Below are 20,967 nucleotides of genomic sequence, written 5' to 3' on the forward strand. Positions count from 1 at the left end.
TCATGAAGAGTATGTAGCTTATTAAACATTAATATGATTTATATGGATATCTGCCTTTATCTGTACTACTTAGCAGATATAACAAATTATACTGAATAACTCAAGACTTATATATTGATTTTTTTTTAAAGATTTTATTTATTTATTTGACAGAGAGAGAGAGAGAGCACAAGTAGGCAGAGAGGCAGGCAGAGAGACAGGGGGAAGCAGGCTCCCCGCTGAGCAGAGAGCAGGACGCAGGGCTCAATCCCAGGATCCTGAGATCATGACCTGAGCCGAAGGCAGAGGCTTAACCCACTGAGCTACCCAGGCGTTCCTTATATATTAATTTTAAATATTATTAACCTACTATACTTAAACTAATTATTTCATAAATTAGCTTAGCCACTATCTGTGCCTTCTCTTTTTTTTTTTTCCCCTGTGTCTTCTAAAGTATTAATTAAAATAACACTAATGTAAATTTTGGATTAAAACACATAATTAAAATTTCAATCCTCCGGAGCTTATAAAAGTATGATTCATTTAACCAAAACAAAATTAGCTGAAACTTGCTATTAATGAATGACTGTATTTTCATATCAATGTCTTTAATATAATCTAGCCTAGGCTGCCAGATTCTTCATGAATCTCAGTAAATATAATGAAAAAGAAGAAAACAAGTTCATGTTTAGGTATAGGAAGCATGAATGACTTTCAGAAAAAGTGATGTCAGTGCTAACACCAAGGCCTGGGTTAACTCAATCATACTGACTGTGATTTACTATATCAGAACTCAGTTCAAATCTAAACACAACAAAGAAAGTGCCATCTATTAATGGGACACTGAATCAGCATTTTGATTCTGAGAGAGAACAGTCGATAGCTCATCCAAAAGTTGTGTTTTCAATCAGCAAAACCATAGCAAATATATCCTAAGATTAAAACATGATTTCTCATTAATAACAGTTTACATAGTGGAGATTCCAAAACCTAAGGCTTTGGAAACCCTCCCTACCCAATAACATCTAACTCAGCAATCTTCTTACCTTTTTGGTAGCATAATCTTAATTGAATGTGAAAAACTATATGCTCTCTTGCGTATTTAAAAGGGATGTCTAATATTTTTATGAACTAGTATTTTTTAAAAGGTGCATTTTAAACATACTATATAAATGCTTTAAAAATATTTCCTCAAGATACTGGACCACTTGATCCAGCTTACTCAAATTATGGAAAACATCCAGCATACAATGGAATTGGCAGTACCAGTCCTCTTTGCCATAAAAATCAACTAAATCAGGCTTAATATTTTTCTTGCCAGGAAAAAGTTTTATTCCATTTTTCCATTCAAATATTGTGAAAGTGAATCTCAATATAGGTAGAAGGATGGCTGGCTGGATGGCTGGCTGGATGGATACATGGATAAATAGGTAAGACACGTACGTAGGTAGATAAGCACATACATATGTACATACATACACACATATATAGAAGCAGCCTTCTTGTGAGTTTGCAACCTAAATAAAATGAGATGTTGCCTCCTTCAAGACTGACTACTAAAACTCACTTTGTTTTGTGGCCACAGGAAACCCCCTTAGAGATAATCCATTCCTTTAAGCACTTTCCTTCTCATATTCCAAGTACTTTGTACATGAGGTCACTCATTATTTCCATGAAAATACAATGTACCTTAAGGATTCTTTTCATTTATGTGTCTGTCCCATTTGGCTGAGTACCACTGAACATTTCATGCCATACTTGAATTACCTTGTCATCAGTCTTTCCTCAACCAGGTAAGCTGATCTACTTCCTCATCTGTGTTTCCACAGGTTACTCTAAGTATTTTATATTTATATTGCCATAGTTGAATACATGGAATATTAAGAGAGCAACCTTAATATTCCATGAACACTTACCATATTTTAAAGACTCAACTTTAAACGTTCTTAAATGAAACAAGTGAATCAACAAATGATTCAATAATTGAGAACTAGTTCTACTGAGACATGTCTGAAATAATGCTTTGCAAGGATAGTAGCTATGAAGATGTTCCTGCTCCAGAAGAGGTGATTTCTTTAAATGTACAAAATATATTCTGCTAATTTCTATACATACAAAAATTTAAATGTTATTATCATCCTTTTTTGTTTCTGAAGAGATTTTTTCATAGGATACATTTTAAGAATGACCATAAGAAGCTGTAATCTAGAAAGACCACACAGGGACATGGTCTTTTAGTAAAACTATTTCCATGACATTGCTCCCAGGTGGCAAAGTCCCTTCAGAGGAATGGGGGAGCAATATTAAAAGAACAACCAAATTTAAAATGATATTTGGATGTGGAACAAATACATTTGACTTATACTCACTTCTAAAATCTAACTGTACCCATTTAACATATGTAACAAATAACAAATTTTATTTTATTTTAAAGATTTTATTTATTTATTTACTTGAGAGAGAGCGAGAGAGAGCACAGTGGGAGAGTGAGAGGGAGAAGCAGACTCCCTGCTGACAGAGAGCTCAAAGCAGAGCTCCATCCCAGGACCCGAGATCATGACCTGAGCTGAAGGCAGACACTTAACTGACTGAGCCACCCAGGCACTCCGCAAATAAAATTTTAAAATGGAAAATAATTTTAAAATATTATACGGAGAAATATAGCTCATCATTGATCTTTTCTGGTTGCCAAAGCAAGCAGCTTAATCAGGCCTTCTCCAGTAGAATATATTAAAATCAAATGTAAACTACAATTTGATCATTTGGTACTCTGCAGATGAATTTAGCAGAAGATAGCAGAGCCCCCATAGCATGCTTTAAACAATTTATGGTCAATGAGACTACTAAATTTTAGGAGGCACATGATATTTATCTATTCTTCTATAGATATACTCTAAGAAAACAAAGAGAAAGGGTGCAAAGTCCTAGGATTTTGAGAAACCATGAATTCTCCCAAGTCTTTGAGCATTCTTCAGATTTCAAAAATTACTCAGTAAATGAACATTTGACAGACCTTATTACTCTTTCCTCACAGGAGAGCCAAATTTCAATATACATCTAACATATGACTTATATTTACATATTTATTTATCAGCTTCTGTTATAAATAAGTATGTACAAAAATAGCACTAAAGCCATTTCTCAAAACTTCAGTCAGACCAGCTTTTGTTCAGCCAGCATATTTTTCCATGATTTAAAATTTAAAAGTAGTAAATATTAGTGAAAATAAGCTTTGAGGCATTCTAAGACATTACCAGTTATGATTTTACACTAGAAAAATATTAGCACCTGCATTTCCTTTTTAAAATTTTTATTGTTTTTTTCTTTTTCTTTTTTTTTAAAGTAAGCTCTACACCCGATCTAGATCTTGAACTCACAACCCAGAGATCAACAGCTGCATACTCTACTGACTGAACTAGCCAGGTGCCCCAGCATCTGCACTTTCTGTATTGAATGAATGCATATTGCTAAATCTTTTAGGATATCTTAGAATATCTTAAGTTATCTTTAAGTACAGAGGTAGTTTCTTTGTTCATGCTTGTGGTCTCAGAAACTGAGAATGAATTTTCCTCATTAGATGAGTTAGCTTAAGTTATCATCGTCATTGTTTCTCAACAGATTTTTTTTTCTTATTATTAAAAGTTTCAGTAATAGAATTTGCACTTCAAAGGTACTGGGTCAGAAGTTGTAACTCTGAACCAATGTTGTTTCTTCTTTAACAAGCCACAGGTACTGAAGAGTGACCGGGTGACCTGTTTTCACCATCACTAACAGAATGATTTTTTTGTACAAAAGATCTTTCCACTCAAAAAATAAAATCTTGTGATACACTGTGAAAATTATCTGGTCTGACATTGAGTTTTTATTATGCTTTGTGTTACTCATGAGAAACAAGAGAATCATGCTCAAGAATGAAAAAGAAAACACTTAAGGGGATCTGGGCAGTTTAAGCAGCATGAGTGAAATAAAACACCAAACAGGATGTCTCCACTCCCTTTGAACTTGAGGCATCCCATGGACCTTAAGCTACTGAATTCTCTGGTTAGTTATGTGGTGCCAGACATTCAGTGTCACTTAATGAAGATAAGTTTTTACCTTCTACTTTTAAAGGTAATGGTGAATGAATCCTGCCTAACCACATTAAGTGTTTTATCAGAGTCTTTGTAAAGTTAGAGAAAATGTGCACATTTTTGTTAGGTCTTAAAGTAAGCAGCTGTCCACTTTCTAGTTTGTGGGGTTTGTTTTATTTGGGGGTTTTATTTATTTATTTATTTTTTGTACTGGCTGCCAATAAATCCTCAAATCAGTAGGCAGAAATATTTTCACATTTATATTTCAAGAAGAAACAAAAATATTTGTTCATTTATTTTGGAAAATTAAGACTTTAATGAAAAATAAAATTTAAATTCAAGCATTAACTGATTTTATCTCATCAAATATTTGCTTTTATCATAAATAACACTTAGAATTTCCTACTTACTAGAAAAGTATCTTCTTGATTTTTCTCTTTGGCACTAATAAAACCTGTTCCTGCTCTTTTTTGAGATTTCCCTTGTTATACAAATAGACTAATGGTTTCTTTATGGTAGTATATAGTCAAGTAGCATAGAATTGGCACCTGAGACACAGTCTTTGGAAATGAACTCAAAAGAAAGTGACTAAGCCCGATGAAGTAGTACTTAGTAGTACCACGTTTGTATTTGGAATCCTTACACAGTAAACTTTAGGAAATTGGGTGGAACAAAAACTTTGATCAAAGATTTGACCAAAATTTTGATCAAATGCAAACCCCAACATTGTACTGTCTAGGCTCACAAGAGAATAGGCTGAAGAGATCTATCTGATATTATCTGAGGGGAATGTGCTCCCCTATTATTTTTTAGTTTTAAATTAAAGTATCAACTTACATCATTCATCTTATCAAATTTTTTGTCTTTCATAAAGAGATAACATTCTAAATCAGAGAAAATATACAGTGAATCAATTAAAATTTAAAGTAACTCCCTTTGTGAAAAGATCTTTAGAATAGGATTCTCTTATCCTAGAGATCTAATCCTAGAATAGGATTCTCTTTAGAATACTGATTCTCTTTTATGATCATGCCCTGGTCCCTTTAATCAGCAGTAAGTAGAACACTTCTACAATATCAATTCCAAGCATTCTCCTTTTTTATCATCCTCTCATATCTTTTCAGTTTACTCCTTCTATTACTCAACTGCAATAGTTTTGGGATCTGCAATTCTTTGATCCAGTCATTTTTTTCATTTCTCTTATCCTCTTACATTTTTCATTTCTCTCTTTTAACTAGATGAAAATTCAAAGCAAATCAGACAAATGCTTCCTTGTCTCTTCCACTTTAATTAATCCTAGTTAAACTCTACTGTTCAGTGTGGCTGGTGAAAATGACACAGTTCTGCTCAACTGTCTCCCTTTGAAGTGAAGTCCATAAAACTTAGGTGGGCCCTTAAAGTTGCTCTACGCCATCTTCTCCTAGTAGATTCCCTTTTCTGCTCTCCTAGCTAATTATGTGTATCTTCTCTTTGGTCTTCAGATCTCCCAAATTTCCTCCCCATTTTCATTCTCAGTGATATCCTTGGTTCCTATTTCACTATAGAAGTCAATCAGAAGTATATTTCACAAATCTCTTACCAGTATGTTCATGAACCTGCCAGCATCTAGACCCATGTACTCTTCTTTCCTCCAGTTACTATGGATAAATTTTCCATGTAACTAAGGTCAAATCTTGCCTTACTACACTAGATCTCATCCCCTTCATAAATTCAAGGACATTTATCCAGAAATTCTTTCCTCTCTCTACAACTACATCAAGATTTTGCTTTGTATGAAATAATTTCCAGCATAAATAAATATGCTGTTATTTTACTAATATTGTTTTTTTTTAAATACTCACCTACTCTCCTCTCCCCACTCATTGTTAGATTTATATAATCGCTTTAAAGCAAAATTCCTCAAAAGATGAATGGTCTTTCTAAGCAGTCAATTCCTCTCTCTCCTCCAATTCTCTCTTCTAATCAGGCTTTTAATTAATCAAATCCTCTAGTGATAAGGTCAGCAATGGCCTCTGTGTTACCAAATTTAATGGCCAGTTCTTATTCTGCTTGCCCCACTGACAACATTTGATAGAGCTGATTACACTCTCCTCTTTGAAACACTTACTTCAGTTGAGTTCAGGACACCATGCTTTGCTAGTGAAAACCAGCCGCTCCTCATGTGGCTCCTTCTCAGGACTCAGACGTCATAATGTTGGAGTGGCCCAAGTCTCGGTCTTTAGATCTTCTTTCCCTGTACTTGCCCCAAGGGCATCCCACCTGGTCTCAAGGTTTTAAAAACCATCTGCATGCTGGTAACAATTATATCTTTAGGTCTGACTTCTATCCTGAACTCAAAGCATATATATCCAATTGCCTTCTGGATAGCTGCACTCAAATGTCCAAGAAATATTTCAAATCTAATGTGTATAGTGCTGAATACCTGACCATCCTTCCCCATTTCAATTAATATCCCTCCACAGCCTCCCCCATTTCAGTTAACATCAACTCTTTTTTATCTAGTGCACAGACCCAAGACCTTAGAGTTATCCTTTACTCCCCATCCCCAGATGCTAGCAGATGCAAATTCAGTTGACTTGTCTTTAAAATAAATCAAAATATAACCCCTCTTCACTTCTTCCTCTTTCCTTCTCCCTTGATGACCGACCTCAGTCCTACTGGCCTCCCTTGCTCCCTGAGCACTCTAAGGAACCCCTGTCTCAGGACCTTTGCCTTATCTGTTCTCATGCCTACAATGCTCCTCTCTATGACAGTCTCACAGCTTGTTTCCTCATCACCTTTGGGTCGTCATGCAAATGTCATTTATGAGTAAGGCCATCCCTGATCATCCTTTTTAAAACTGCAAACCATACTTCTCCTAGCATAACATGAACCTTTCCCTACTTCAGTTTTATTCATAACATATAAAATCTTAATTACTATATGTTTACTTACTTTGTTTCATCTTTAACTACCAGAAAATGCTCTTCAAAAGAACTTTCTGTGATAAGGCAAATGTTCTTTATCAGTGCTGTCCAAGGTGGCAGCTGCCAGCTACGCATGGCTACTGAGCACTTGAAATACATAGTTCAATAAATTTAAATTACACTTAAACTTGTGTAATTGCCACATGTGTTCAGTGGGTACTTTATGACAGCATGGCTTGGGTATATAAGCTACATTGGTACAGGGAGTTGTGACTTATTTCGACTGATGTAGTAGCCCCAGGACCATGGTATCTGGTTGATGAATGGAGCAAAGAGTACATGTTAGCTCCCATTCACAATGCCACCCCTTTGTGCAAAGCACTAATCACACAACTACAGGTGGTCACCCTGAAAAAGTGACTTGGTTTTGCAGATATTATCAGATGCAGCTTTCTCTCCTTTCTGATAGCACTACTGCTATCAGTGTCAAAGGGCTAAAACATGGTAGGAGAGTCCTAAATATGGAAGTGTATGCCCATCTCTCTCTACAGTCACTGCCTTAATGATAAAGTTACTTAGAACTCCTTTATCTTTTTTTCCTTTAATCACTTTGACTACTTCAAGCCTTATGTAGGCTTTCAACAGAGCTTCAGAAGAAAAGTCAAACGTGAGAAGCATCAATTAACAGCCTGGGAGAAAAAAATATTTAAAAGATGGGACATAAACTTAAGCTCCTTAAACTCAACAGTAATTATCCTTAAAATAAATCTCATCTCTCCAACAAGAAAGAAGTTTCTTCAGTCTTAAATGAGGAAGACTTAATAACACTGTATGTCTGGAACAAAATCAAATACATTTTCCTGGGCCCTCTAAATTTGTTCCTGTGAAATCAATCTTCTTTTCCCAGTTTGCTTGTCTTTTCATAAAGCATGATAAGAGAATAGGTACACAGGGGCAGGGTATACCTCTGTCTTCACAGGAAAAGGCACAAGTCTTCATGGTGGAGAGTTTTGTGCTCTCAATATACAAAACAACCTTCCAGGAGAGAAGAGAAAAGAATGGAAATAGCAGAAAAGAAATGCAGCTATTTCAGCCAAAGGACTGAACTTAATAAACTTGGATCTCTATGATGATGCAAGTCCTAGACATGTCCTGTTCCTTGCCCCAACTTGTTTTCAAGGTCCATTTCTGATAAAAATATAGAAAGAAAAATATTTTTATCAGGTCTGAAACTAGGCCACCTGTGAATTCCAGCAGTAGCTCTTTTATAAATCAGACCATCTCTTCCCTTTTTTATACTTTGGTTTCTTCATCTGTAAAATGAGAATCAGAGCAATATCGCTTATCTGACAGTACTGCTATAAAGATTAAAAAAGTAAATATAATGTGCTTACCATAGTTATAAACACTTATGAAATGCATACAGCTCTACTGTATATCTACATCTATATCTATTCCATATCTAATCTAGATAGTAAATTTTAAAGCATTCTATTAGTTGTTTCAAATGTTTCATCTTATAGGTGAGGACTAGGGACACCAACTTTTTTTTTTTTTAAGATTTTATCTATTTATTTGACAGAGATCACAAGTAGGCAAAGAGGCAGGCAGAGAGAGAGATGGGGAAACAGGCTCCCTGTGGAGCAGAGCCCGATGCGGGGCTCGATCCCAGGATCCTGGGATCATGACCTGAGCCGAAGGCTTAGCCCACTAAGCCACCCAGGCACCACAGGACATCAACTTTTTAAACCGATATTTAGTGTCTGAATCAGGATTAGAACAAAAGTCTCCTATTTCCTAGTAAAATACTTTCTAATACACCACTCTAATTTTTACCATGTCCCCTTATTCCTTTTCTATTGTACACTCCTAAGAGTAATCACACCTAGGAATATTAGAGGTAGAAAGTGTGGCTTAGATTGCAAATAGGAAGCCACTTAATATTTCACTCTTCACGTTTTCTTCTTCTCCAATGTGGCAGTCATCACACAAGTCAGGTGGCAGTGTTCTTGCCACCAGAGGGAAGAGATCTGTTCATACAGAGACCTGCCAGGCTGTTTTAATACCAGTGCCTTTGTGCTGTGTGAAAGGTAACTCTAGGGCTGCCCCTAGATAAATAAATGTGGCCAGTGTAAGGGATTTTAGTTTCCAGATGATAAAACTTCAAAACCTTTGGATGATCTACTTTATTGAAATCAAGAACTGACTGCAATTAACTTTCCTCTTGCCAAAAACCCAAGCACCACCTCTGAAGACAGTCATGCAAACAGCCTAGCAGCAAGCACACTGGAAAGAATAAGAAGCTGGACTCTCCAAAAACCTTAGGCTATTACTTTGGACTGGCACTTACTAGTTATTAAGTCTGGTACTCAATGATTTACTCTTAAAATGCCTGCAGTAGTGTCTTTTCCTAATTGCTGATCTCATTTTGCACCCTAGTGCCAAATAGCTCCCCTGAGACTACTGAGTAAAACAACAGGAAAAGTTCCAATAACCATCACAATTCTTAATAAAACACAGCTCTTAAAGTAGACGACCTTCCTGGAACCATCGCAAGTAGCCTGACACTCCTCTGCTTTCTTTGGGCACGTCATGTGCCTGTCAGTTACTGAAGTTAGCTGCATTTAATAAATGATTCCCACTGCTAGCTACTTAGATGATAAGGTGATTTTAGGATTTCTTACACAGGAACTCTTATATAGATGATTACCCTAAAACAGGAAGTAAATATTGTGCATAGGGACAGTGCTATGAGGAGAAATCTTTGACTAGAAATAACATCTGAGAAAACTGTTTATAGTACATTCAGAAAGCCACAAATAAATGAACATAGCTGGCAACTCTTTTTCAATATGAGATAAGCAATTCTAAATGCACAAATATGTGCTATGAAACCCAGCTCAGATAAACCAGCTAAAATGTCCTACACCGTTAGAATTAAGTAAGGGTTGACAAAAGAAATGAAATCTTCAGTACAATACCTTGGGCTAAATGGTCCCTCTGGCCTTACTTTTGTCTTTTCATCACTAGTTCCACCTATTCGTTTTCAGACTGTATTGTGGTTTCAGGAAGAGAACAGTAAACATAGGCGTGATCCATCATAGATGGTCAAGGATTTGGTAAAATAATTTCTTTTCTAAAAAAATTTATCTAGTTGAGAGAGGAGTGAGTGAGTGAGAGAGAGACAAAGAGAGAGAGAATGAGCTGGGGAGGAGCAGAGGGAAAGGGAGAAGCAGACTCCCCAGTGAGCAGGGAGCCTGATGCAGGGCTGGATCCCAGGACTCTGGGATCATGGCCTGAGCCGAAGAAGGCAGATACTTAACTGACTGAGGCACCCAGGTGCCCAAAATAATTTCTGAAATAGGTAGTTGTTTCTCCAGTTTATACATAAATTCTACCAAATCAGAGATGAAAGGAAAACAGCCTGTATCAGGAGGCTCATCATAGAGTCTGAGATTCTCTCACTTTCCCTCTTCCCCTCCCCCTGCCTGAGCGCATGCTCACTCTCTCACTCTCTCTAAAATTTTTTTTCCCAAATTTCAAAGTAACTAAATATTTTAGTATTTATTTTCATACAAGTCTGCAAAAGTATTTTGATATGTGAATTCTGAATCTAGTTCATGTGTGTGAAAACAATAGTATCCCCAAATTTAATGGGTACAATATCATTGATATTTCGTTACATTTGGAGTGTCATGTATTAGAAAGCATTTTTTCATTTATTTCCATTATCTCATTTGATTCTCATAGTAGCCTTACATTTAGCCAAAAGAATATAATTCATATTATTTCTGTTTGAGAGACAAGAATATTAAGATACAGAAAAGTGAGCTGGTAGCCAATTAGATGCAAACTATAAATCAATTATCTCCAAATCCCGTGTTTTTTTCTTTCTGAAACTAGCCCAGTAGTTCTCAAAATTTGGTTCCTAAATCAAATATTCTGGGAGTGGGGCCCAGCAAGCCTAACAAGGCCACCAGATGATGCTGATGCCTGCTAGTTTGGAAACCACTGTACTACATACACCACCATGGCTCTCCAGTTCATTTAGGAAGTGTGAGAAAAACTTCCTGTAGGTGAAGAGTACACTTTAATTCCTTATAATTTCTTTAATAAACATTACACACACACATGCTAGTAGACAATTCTCAGTCACATAGCTGTGGTCCATATGCTTACAGTACTGGTACAGACCCTATGACATTACTTTACAAATTATTTGACTACCAGATTCTATTCTGTATTGATTTGTAAAATGTACTGGAAACCAACTGTTTTAGTTAGAGTGATCATCAAAATAAAGGGTCAGATGGAGAGGTGACTGGGTTTAACTGGCTCAGTCAGTTAAGCTCTGCCTTTGGTTCAGGTTATGATCCCAGGGTTCTGGGATTGAGCCCTGAGGAAGGCTCCCTGCTCAGTGGAGAGCATCTCTCTCTCTCTCTCTCTCTCTCTCTCTTTTGTCCATGCACTCTCGCTCTCTCTCTAATAAATATATAAAATATTTTTTTAAAAAAGGGTCACATAGAGATTTCAGACCAAAGAAAGACAATTTTTGTCTAAGCTAAAAGCAAACTCATGTGAACAGAGTCTACTAGCATAGACTCAGTTTGAGATTCTCTGCCTCTCCCTCTCTCCTTGCCCATAGCCCCCACCCAAAACAAATAAATAAAATCTTAACAAAAACAAAATTTGTCCCTATAACTTTTTGTGCGTGTGTTTTGTATCCTTATTTTATTTTTTATTTTCTTGAAATTATATTCAAGAAATATAAGGAAGAATATATTCAAGAAATACTGGAAGCCTAGAGAGGGAATATAAAAATGGATATCTAAGCTACCATTTTAGTATGGCCTTTGGGATTTTTAAAACACCATATCAAAGAGCAAAAGAATATATTTTATTGAATCTAAGCTGCCATCAAATGCAGCACAAAATAATAGTGACCATTTTTTATATACCACTATGAAAATTAAAAAAAAAAAAAACAAATAACACTGCCAATCCAACAATGAAATGCCATCAAATATAAGAGGCATCACAATTCAGGAATGTTAAAATATGAAAAAGTGCATCTTAGTACCAATGAAATACAGTCCACACTTTACAGCTGCAACTGGCATCCTCTTTCAGGACAAACTCTGCTTATGTATTTTCTTTTCAAATGCAATGCTGATCTGGCGCCAGTTATGGTACAGTTACAGTAACTGTGCTCCTCAAAGTTAAACAGTAGTCATCCTAGCCCAAGGATTGTTTTATGACATCAGTAACTAAGCACTATAGATGGGAAATATGCCACAATTTGGTATCTGAGTTGTCATGTGGTGTAAGGGAACAGGAAACTGAATGAGAAAATGAAGGCAGGATAATAGTAAAACATGAAGCACTCACTGAATAAATCTTTTGGCTATCATTTCAAAATACAATCATTCCCAAAACTAGTTTATTTTTTAAATATGCTGACATTTTCCCTCTTAATTAACTATGTTGTTTCTCTATGTTGACTGTTACAAGGAACCATGTTGCCTAAGACATTTATGCATATAATATAAATCTTCTGTAAATCCAATTCTCTCTCTTTGCAGGGGGCCATGTCTTTGCTCATGAATAGAACAAAGAGACTAGCATGTGGAAATTTTGAGTCAAAGACTAAGTCCCTGACTAATTCTTATGCAGAATATTCCATGAAAAATAGCAAATATTATCTACAAACTGGTTAGCTCCCATATATTTGGAAAGCTTCGCCTACTGTTTTGACTTGGAAAATTGTATACAAATAAGAAATTCACTGTTGGGAAAATTTCCTTTTATTTTCTGTATTTGCATACTTCAGAATAAGCTTCTACAGCAATTAAAAATCCTACTCATTTATTTAAGATATTTTTAATAACTTGTTGAGTCAAGTAGAAACTGTTAAGCTAGAATTTAAAAGACATGAGATCAAGTTGTGGTTTTGTTACTTTTATCTGTTATTAAGTGAGCAAGTCACTTAACTTTTCTGTCACTTTTAAAAATTTAGGAATATAAATTTCTGCTAAATCATTTTAGTGATTTCAGGTTAATAAGGAGATCAAAGAATACAAAAATGCTAAAAAGTATGCTTTATATATTTATCCCATTTAATCATAAAAATGAAATGAGATAATGCAGAGTAGTGAGTATAGTGTCTAACACAGAGTAAAAACTCAAAGATTGCCAGCAGGTATTACTTTATCATCTACTAACAACAACACACCAAGATGAAATTAATGTCCCTTTCCAGGGAAGAAAAGAACTTCAAGAAGTTGAGTGATGTTCCTGTGGTCATTCTAAGGGCCCAGCCAGGATTATGATTCATCTACTGGATGACCAGATTGTATTTTCAACTTCAGGGCCATAGTGCCTTCCACAGTCACTGATAGGAGAGCCAACTGGGTTAACTTTGTGTAGAAGATCATCTTTTCAATTTAAATTTAATTTACAAAGTATTGTTGGAAAACACCTGAAAAAAAATATTTTATTTATTTATTGCATGACTTCTAGTCCATTTTTTCCCTTAAAGTTCAGATTGGACTTGAAGAGTATTAGCACACAACAACATCCTCTCTGCCAATTTTAACTGGAAAGGAAGGGGTATGATATACAAAGTATAAAAAAGTAAAGAGAAGAAGCAAGATTAGTTGTTTGGGTATATGTCTGTCAAAGACAAGCAAGGGATGTGGAAAATGGTGTGAGGAATAGTTACAGAAGGTAGAAAGAATTCTTTCCTTACTTAACTATCTCCCTCCATGTTTATATGTATTACATACTGCCATGTACTTTTTGTTTAAGTAATCTCTGTGCCCAAGATAGGGCACAAATTTATGACCCCGAGATCAAGAGTCACATGCTCTACTGACTGAGCCAGCCAGGCTCCCCCAAGAGCTACATACTACAGAAGTCCAACTTGACTAAAAAAAGTCAGTGTCAGATAAAAGATCTGTGAAAGGATATTCACTTCAACATTATTTATAATAGTGAAAATCTAGAAACATCTTGAAGATCCATTAATGGGAGAATAGACAAAATACATGATGGTATGTGTCCATACTGGCCTAATACAAAGAAATTAAAAGGATATATAAATATTCATGAGTGTAGTTCAAAACAATTTGAAAAGCAAAAAAGCAAGTTCCATAAACTACATGAACAGAATGATAATATTTACCTTTGCAAGATATTGTAAATCTAAAACCATATTCACTAAAATACTATTTTATAGTGTGTGTGTGTGTGTGTGTGTGTGTGTACTGGAAAGAATACAGATTATGACAGTAGTTAGAAGAGAAGGGGAATAGGATTTAGGGGCAGTGATTAAAGTGCAGCTCACATTCATTTGCAAATTCTATTTCTTTTACAAACAAAAAGACTTGGAACAAATATAAAAATATTTGGCTAATATATTCTAAACAGTAGAAGAACCAATGAATTTGTTATATAATTCTTTTTATTACTCTTCGTCTTTAAACTACCCAAAATTTTTTTAAAATTTTGAAAATCAGTGTATAATTTTAAACAAAATTTCTGAATTCCCAGATTGCATTAGTTTATCCTCTCTAAAAGGAAGACATATTAATATACAAATTATTGATGCAAAGCTTAGTAATTGTTTATAATGTCTGTTTGACTTCCAGGTACAAGACATGGAGATCTTGCAAAGTGAGACATATATGAAGTTTGTTTTACAGATAAGAAATCTTTGGATAAACCAGAATGCTCAATATTTTTTTCCAGGATTGCTTCAGAGATGAACTATATATAACAGAATAACTACACTAGGCATAATGTGAGAAGTAAATCAGCAAAAAGAAACAAACTACACTTTGCCTCAAAGTAATAAAAATTGTGTATGTATATACGTGCGCATGTGTAGGTGCATGTGTGTGTGCGCGCGCGTGTGTATTCAAAGAGGAGCCTATGGATCCCTTCTCGGAATGTTTTAAGTACATAAAATAAATGCAAAGTAACAAACAATACTACATTGAAAATATACCAAACTAACAAAATATGGGGGACAGTAATGGTATAATACATGTAATCCTATATTAATGCATCAAATAACTAATTGGGCAACAGGTCTGATACATACTATCACTCCAAAGTAATGATGAAAGCAACTGGTCACTGGAACTATGCACAAAACAATAAAGTGATACGAAAATAGCTATCATTCCTACTGGTGATAAAGTCATCCACTTTACCTATATTATCATGGTTTGTTGCCTATATTTATAATGAAAAACACCTTCTTAAATTCATACAGCTAATAAGGGGCAAGTAATAGTTTTACTAAAAAACAGTAATGTAAGTTTTTTCATCTAAGCTCATGAGTCCTATGAGCTGTGGACCCAAATTTAAGAACCTCAGAGACAGGAGGAGGAGTCAAGATGGCGGAGAAGTAGCAGGCTGAGACCACTTCAGCTAGCGGGAGATCAGCTAGATAGCTTATCTAAAGATTGCAAACACCTGCAAATCCATCAGCAGATCCAAGAGAAGAAGAACAGCAATTGTAGAAACAGAAAAACAACCACTTTCTGAAAGGTAGGACTGGTGGAGAAGTGAATCCAAAGTGACGGGATAGACCCCAGGGGGAGGGGCCGGCTCCCTGCAAGCTGCGGAGCAACTGGCTCACAGCTCAGGGTTACCTTGAACCAGCCGCAGGCTCGGTGAGCTCGGAGCGTGGCCGGAGGTCAGGCAGACGGGAGTTACTGGGCGCTGTTCTCTGAGGATGCACTGAGAAGTAGGGCCCACCTACAACTATTTACCTAGAATCTTGCACAGCTTCCTAGGAATATCTGTCTATCCTCCCCACTTTTTGTTCAAAGATTTTATTTATTTATTTATTTGACAGACAGAGATCACAAGTAGGCAGAGAGGCAGGCAGAGAGAGAGGGGAAGCAGGCTCTCCGCTGAGCAGAGAGCCCAATGCGGGGCTTGATCCCAGGACTCTGGGATCATGACCTGAGCCGAAGGCAGAGGCTTAACCCTCCGAGCCACCCAGATGCCCCGCCCCCCCATTTTGTTCAAATAAGAATCTCATAAATTTTCCAACAAGTCACAGTATTTGTGTTGTATATTTTGTGTTCAAATACATTACCTAAGACCTTTGGTGAATGTTTAGAATTGTTGAAACAATATCACCAGTATAATTTAAAACTTTCAACTCACAATGCCTCATTACTTATTCCTTACGTTGCTGGTATAATTTTTATCTCTCTACTCTCCCCCATTTTTTTTTTCTGATTAGGAAACTAATTTGATTACAAAATTAATAAGGGACAAAGTTGAGACTTTAACATAGATCTTCTGGCACCAAAATGAGTTATTCTTTACTCTCCTCGAATTTTTCATCTTTATTTCAAGTTTATTATTTAAAGGATTCACTCTCCCACTGTACTGCTTTTCTGAACAGAAATGAAATGAGTTACCTTACCATCTAGATTCTAGTAGGTATTAACAGCAGGAATTCAGTGTTTTTGTCCAAAACCCATTGCTACAAGGAAACCATGACTTTCCCCTTTAATATTTATATTCTTTTTAATACTATTTCTATTAAAGGGAAATGTTGTACATGTGACCACTGTCAGAAACACAGGTTTGTGATAATTAAAATATTATAGGAGATAAGAATACTAAACCTTGGAAAGGAGTGGCAGTAATTACAAAAAAGAAAATCCTAAAACCCAATTCGAGTAGCATCAGATATAGAAGAAAGCCTCTGACTTGCTTAAAAGACAATGAGTTCATCTAGCTTTATTCATTTTAAAAAAGAAGTTATTTGGGGGGGGTGGGAAAAAAAAAACAAAAACAAAAACAATAAATAAAAAAGAAGTTATTTAGAAAGTGTGCCAGGCAGTGATCCAGCTCAGATGACACAGCACAGAAATGTGTAAGAGAGGTTAATCTGATGGTAGCTGGATGGGAAGATATTCTGGTTAATCAACTATACATAATATTCCCCCAGTTTCCATCCTAATCTAAAAGAACTGAAACCCTTCAGCTTAAGGTTGATCTTTCATGAAATGGCATTTGGTAAATGTTTTCCAGACACTCCTTTTCTCCATGCCTGTTTGCTATGGTCTGAAATTCTATCATGAAAAGATAAAGCATTGATTTCACAATTACAGATAAATAATAAAAGATGCAACTACCAAACAGAACTATCACATTAGCTGAAATACACTCACTTTTAAAAAGTGTATAATTAGGTAATGAATATAACATACAAGTGAATGTGATCAGGTTCTTTCTAGCAGAGAAAATTAGAGACAGAGGATAGTTATGGACATATTAAGAGAGGGCTAGAATCATCAGTGAGAGAAAAAGAAAAAAAGTCAACTTCAAAATGTAATTAATTCTGGCTCCATCTGCCTTCAACTCTATGGACAAATAAAATGTGCCAACGGAGGACATCTTGAACCACACACTCTGTATACACAGGAAGTTGAAGCACATATATCCATTATAAGCTGATGAAGTAAACCAACATAACCTCATACACCTAACAAGTTAATTTGTTGGAACTATTTGTTGACTGGCTCAACACTCAACTTTTAGAGACTTATTTTTGGAGGATTAACTAATCAAGGAATTTTTTGTACTTCCTCAGGAAAAACACAAAGCTAAGAACGAATTCATTTCTATAGGTACCTACTTCACAAGAGTGCTCTTTCCTTGTCAGACAGACATTCACAGTGGGATAAAAGGAATAAGAGGATAACTAAAAAGGATAAAACATTTTATCAAAAAGAAGATGGTAATTCAAGACTAAGATATGTTATTTGATTTTTTTCCACCAACTAATGGGTGTTTTTCACTTGTCCAAATAACATTTATTTATTTGCTGAGAGAAGTAGTTACTATCTCAAAAACTATAAAAATACCCTCTGAAAAAAGATCATTTTTTAAAATCAGACATGGGGTCACCTCACAATGACTTCTGAATTATTCTAAAGAAAGGAAAATCATTTTTCACATGATAAAAGAAATTTGCATATAGTTTACTATGTGAAGCCAATGAAAGGAGAGAACATATAAATGTCTTGAAAAGGAAGAAAACATACATTTTTCTGCAAATTAACATGAACTGAAGAAACAATTTTTTTTAATGTTGACAACACCATAAGACCAGGGATGCTGCAATATGATGATTCAATTTTGTTTCATTTTATTTTTGGAACATGGCACTTAATTGTCATGTTAACCTTCTTAAACTGTAACCTAAAGATATCTAGATCTGAATGAGAATATTTTTAAAGGACACGCTGATAATTTCGTGGTAAAGTTTGATGTAGTATTTAGGGTAGGACATAAAGATACTTATTCCTTTCAGTGTGGGCCTTAGTCCTGGTGGTTAATTGAAAAAACAGATTTTAAATAATGAATTCAGACTATTTCAAACTTTGGCATAAACAAATATGAATATTTTGTTGTAGAGAATATTTAATATGTAAAAAAATGAGGGGAGAAGAGAGGAAAGAAGAAAAATAGTACTAGCCAACAATCGACTTTAATTTAAATCACCTCTATGGATGCACTGAAATTTTTGTCATAGCATCAAACAAGTCTTCAAAAAAAAAAAAACCAGATAACGAATTAGATATCTAAATACAAATATAAATGAAAACACTAGTTGTTTTGACTTAATTTATCTTTTACTTTTAGGACTATTAAAATTATTTTAAAAGATTTATTTGATGTGCTAAGACAGTAAAATTTTAGCATCTGTGACACAGTATCTAAAAACCACTCTCTAAAATACTTAGACATTCTACTGAAGCAAGGGTGAGTTTAGGTGAAATGGGAAAACATTAGGTTATGAATTTTTTCCGTAATTTCTACCTATGTTTTACTGTAGTATTTAGCCCATTTCTAGCTTCATTTTGAGACTCCTCGGAAATGGAGATGACTTCTGGCATAGGACAGTGAAGGTCCAATAGTAATTGCCTATCGAGAACTTTCAGACCAAAGCAACATAAATGCATCTGCCACATGGTTAGAAAGAGAACAGAAAGACCTAGGGGTAAGCTAATTGGGGAGCAACTATACAGCTGTCTATTAATCCTAACCTCTACCTAGTTATGGTGGCATCTCTAGAAAATATGGCTGGTAAACTCGGGCCTTCATGAAATAATATGTACAAACAGCCGCCCAGTTGTGATGCTCTGTGGTTGTTCATTTAAGTATCACGGGACTAGTCAGTGTCTATCACAGCCTGCACCTGGGGAGTTAAGGGTCTGCATCCAACTACTCTGTTCTCAAGCACTTTACAAAACATTTTTCTCTTTAGTGGAAAAAATCCAGTGAAAGCCTCATACAATTTTATCTAAATATGAATTCAGAATAAATATTTTTAATTTAACCCCAATTATTTCAGATGGTAAAATGAATTAGTTTTCTCATCTATGCAATATGTGAACTGTTTTAGGTAGTCTCTACTACCTTCTCTTGACTTCTAGGATTTCCTTTCCTCATCGTGTATCTTTTTCCTAAACTGTAAGTACTCAGAGAGGGACAATTATTAAATCAGTTAAAATATATGTCTGTCTATTTTTCTTAGGAAACAAATCATCTTGTAAGGAAACATGGTCTGTTGAGTAGAAAAGACACAAGAAGGAAAAACAGATAAGTAGGGGTGAGGGATTGAAGAGATTATAGACAAACTTAACTGGAAAAATGAAGAGCTTACCCCCAAATGGATAAAGAAATACAACATAATAAAGGTCTCAGTGCCTTGTACTGAAGATAAAAGGAGTAGAAACTATGTACCTTAGGTCTATGACTAAAAGAAACCACACTACTACTACTCCTTCTATTCTACTTTCCAAGATGACATTTGATATTTGAACTCCACTTGGCAAAAAATGAACAAACAAGCAAACAAGAAGATTAGTTCCTTCCAGCTAGTTCTGAGAAATGGACTCATTTGCATATGAGTCTTCCTTGCCTCCTTGGAAGGAAGAAACACCCGAATACAGACAGTCCTCCTTCTCGAGGGAGAGTCTTGTATTAATGGCAAGGAACACCTTTTCTAGATTTCTGTCTTTGCTCCATGTGTTTTCCATTGTTTGGGTATATATCAACTTGAAGTATAAGGTCTTCTTTTCTCTTTATTTAGACTAAACTTGTCACCAGTCTTGATGTTAATTAGGATGCAGCAGGAAGACTGACTTCCCATTAAAGTGGAGAGGAATTCCATGAAGAAAGAAAAGGGATCATAAAGACATCTGATAAAACCAAACACCTCTCTATTCAATTTTACAAACTTGTGAATTATTATGTTTTGTTTGTGTTTGTGGAGTTGCCTCTTTCAATGTGTTTTCAATAGACGGCAAGGCACCAAAAACCATGGATAAATAATAGAAGTTAAAAATAGTTACTACCTAACAATGTTACTGGAACAATTCGAGTGCAGAAAACTCTCTCATATGAGAAGCCAACTAAAAACAAAGGTTGGCATGATGCTGGTTCTTTGGTTCTTTTCAAATTAATAAAACACACTTGCTCTAAACTCATCTCTCTCAGTTAAAACTATTTGGGTTGTTTTGATTTGTTTCCAACCCCCACTAAAATACACAATAATGGATCCTTTGTGCAATTCTGCTTTTTTCCTTCTTCTTTTTTATATATATCCAGAGTACCAGCATACATTTGTATGCATGGGCTATACATATGCCTTATTTTCACACTCAGAAAACATGGGAATTATTTTTGAAGAAAGCCTCTTTCTAGCCAGATTCCATTAGGTCACATTATTCAAATGCAGTATAACATAAAATTCATTTGTTTTCATCTGGTGTCTAGTTGTTAAGGAACAGAGCCAAAAATTTAACCTTTGCAACACAACAGAAGAGGAGTAGAGAACCTGAGCATTGTCTATGGGCATGTACAGAGCTTCTGAGCAAGGGGACTACACTTTTATATTCAAACCTAGAAGACTACAGCATATATTAGGAAAGAGCTATTTTTTTACCATATGTGCAATGAAATAAAAACAG

At 35.4% G+C, this 20,967-nt stretch overlaps 1 protein-coding gene across 11 annotated transcripts in view; it reads right to left on the reverse strand.

The window, feature by feature from the left end:
• HDAC9 (histone deacetylase 9) overlaps positions 1-20,967 on the reverse strand; it is a 923,925-nt gene that overhangs the window by 112,981 nt on the left and 789,977 nt on the right. The gene's annotated exons all lie outside the window — the stretch shown is intronic.

The sequence above is a fragment of the Mustela erminea genome, chromosome 11, assembly GCF_009829155.1.
Source record: "Mustela erminea isolate mMusErm1 chromosome 11, mMusErm1.Pri, whole genome shotgun sequence".
Taxonomy (NCBI): Eukaryota; Metazoa; Chordata; class Mammalia; order Carnivora; family Mustelidae; genus Mustela; species Mustela erminea.